Consider the following 2,500-nt stretch of genomic DNA (forward strand, 5'->3'; position numbering starts at 1 on the left):
TAAAGAAAAGTAAAAGAGGTTGCTGTATGCCTGGAAAAGGCCGGAAGCCTCCCCACGGCTGTGAGAAGGCCAGGGGGTCAGGCCTGGAGCCAGCCCCCAGCAGGAGTAGCAGGCTGGGGGTCCTGGAAAGGCTGGAAACCTCCCCGTGGCTGCGAGAAGACGAGGGGGTCAGGCCTGGAGCCAGCACCCAGCCTGCTCCTCATGCTGGGGGCCTGGAAAAGGCCGGAAGCCTCCCCACGGCTGTGAGAAGGCCAGGGGGTCAGGCCTGGAGCCAGCCCCCAGTACGAGTAGCAGGCTGGGGGGCCTGGAAAGGCCAGACGCCTGCCTGTGGCTGCTAGAAGAAGACGAGGGGGTCAGGGCTGGAGCCAGCACCCAGCACGAGTAGCAGGCTGGGGGGCCTGGAAAGGCCAGAAGCCTCCCTGTGGCTGCTAGAAGAAGAGGAGGGGGTCAGGGCTGGAGCCAGCACCCAGCACGAGTAGCAGGCTGGGGGGCCTGGAAAGGCCAGAAGCCTCCCTGTGGCTGCTAGAAGAAGACGAGGGGGTCAGGGCTGGAGCCAGCACCCAGCACGAGTAGCAGGCTGGGGGGCCTGGAAAGGCCAGAAGCCTCCCTGTGGCTGCTAGAAGAAGAGGAGGGGGTCAGGGCTGGAGCCAGCACCCAGCACGAGTAGCAGGCTGGGGGGCCTGGAAAGGCCAGAAGCCTCCCTGTGGCTGCTAGAAGAAGAGGAGGGGGTCAGGGCTGGAGCCAGCACCCAGCACGAGTAGCAGGCTGGGGGGCCTGGAAAGGCCAGACGCCTGCCTGTGGCTGCTAGAAGAAGAGGAGGGGGTCAGGGCTGGAGCCGGCACCCAGCCTGCTCCTCGTGCTGGGGGCCTGGAAAGGCTGGAAGCCTCCCCATGGCTGTGAGAAGATGAGGGGGTCAGGGCTGGAGCCGGCACCCAGCCTGCTCCTCGTGCTGGGGGCCTGGAAAGGCTGGAAGCCTCCCCATGGCTGTGAGAAGATGAGGGGGTCAGGGCTGGAGCCGGCACCCAGCCTGCTCCTCGTGCTGGGGGCCTGGAAAGGCTGGAAGCCTCCCCATGGCTGTGAGAAGATGAGGGGGTCAGGGCTGGAGCCGGCACCCAGCCTGCTCCTCGTGCTGGGGGCCTGGAAAGGCTGGAAGCCTCCCCATGGCTGTGAGAAGATGAGGGGGTCAGGGCTGGAGCCGGCACCCAGCCTGCTCCTCGTGCTGGGGGCCTGGAAAGGCTGGAAGCCTCCCCATGGCTGTGAGAAGATGAGGGGGTCAGGGCTGGAGCCGGCACCCAGCCTGCTCCTCGTGCTGGGGGCCTGGAAAGGCTGGAAGCCTCCCCGTGGCTGTGAGAAGATGAGGGGGTCAGGCCTGGAGCCAGCCCCCAGCACGAGTAGCAGGCTGGGGGGCCTGGAAAGGCCAGACGCCTCCCTCTGGCTGCTAGAAGAAGAGGAGGGGGTCAGGGCTGGAGCCAGCGCCCAGCACGAGTAGCAGGCTGGGGGGCCTGGAAAGGCCAGACGCCTCCCTGTGGCTGCTATAAGACGACGAGGGGGTCAGGGCTGGAGCCAGCGCCCAGTACGAGTAGCAGGCTAGGGGGGCCTGGAAAGGCCAGACGCCTGCCTGTGGCTGCTAGAAGAAGAGGAGGGGGTCAGGGCTGGAGCCAGCACCCAGCACGAGTAGCAGGCTGGGGGGCCTGGAAAGGCCAGACGCCTCCCTGTGGCTGCTAGAAGAAGAGGAGGGGGTCAGGGCTGGAGCCGGCACCCAGCCTGCTCCTCGTGCTGGGGGCCTGGAAAGGCTGGAAGCCTCCCCGTGGCTGTGAGAAGGTGAGGGGGTCAGGCCTGGAGCCAGCCCCCAGCACGAGTAGCAGGCTGGGGGGCCTGGAAAGGCCAGACGCCTCCCTGTGGCTGCTAGAAGACGACGAGGGGTTCAGGCTTGGAGCCAGCACCCAGCCCTGCTCCTCATGCTGGGGGCCTGGAAAAGGCTGGAAGCCTCCCCACGGCTGTGAGCAGATGAGGGGGGTCAGGCCTGGTAAGGATGGAAGCCTCCCTGTGGCTGTGAAAAGACGAGGGGGTCAGGCAGGTGAGCTATGTCTATGAGAGAGAGGGAGAGAAAGAGAGAGAGAGAGAGAGAGAGAGAGAGAGAGAGAGAGAGAGAGAGAGAGAGGAGTACCAGGGGCACGGGGATGAGAGCAGAGTACCAGGGGCACGGGGATGAGAGCAGAGTACCAAGGGCACGGGGATGAGAGCAGAGTACCAGGGGCACGGGGATGAGAGCAGAGTACCAGGGGCACGGGGATGAGAGCAGAGTACCAAGGGCACGGGGATGAGAGCAGAGTACCAGGGGCACGGGGATGAGAGCAGAGTACCAGGGGCACGGGGATGAGAGCAGAGTACCAGGGGCACGGGGATGAGAGCAGAGTACCAGGGGCACGGGGATGAGAGCAGAGTACCAGGGGCACGGGGATGAGAGCAGAGTACCAAGGGCACGGGGATGAGAGCAGAG

Source organism: Chaetodon auriga, unplaced genomic scaffold (genome assembly GCF_051107435.1).
Source record: "Chaetodon auriga isolate fChaAug3 unplaced genomic scaffold, fChaAug3.hap1 Scaffold_111, whole genome shotgun sequence".
NCBI classification, from domain to species: domain Eukaryota; kingdom Metazoa; phylum Chordata; class Actinopteri; order Chaetodontiformes; family Chaetodontidae; genus Chaetodon; species Chaetodon auriga.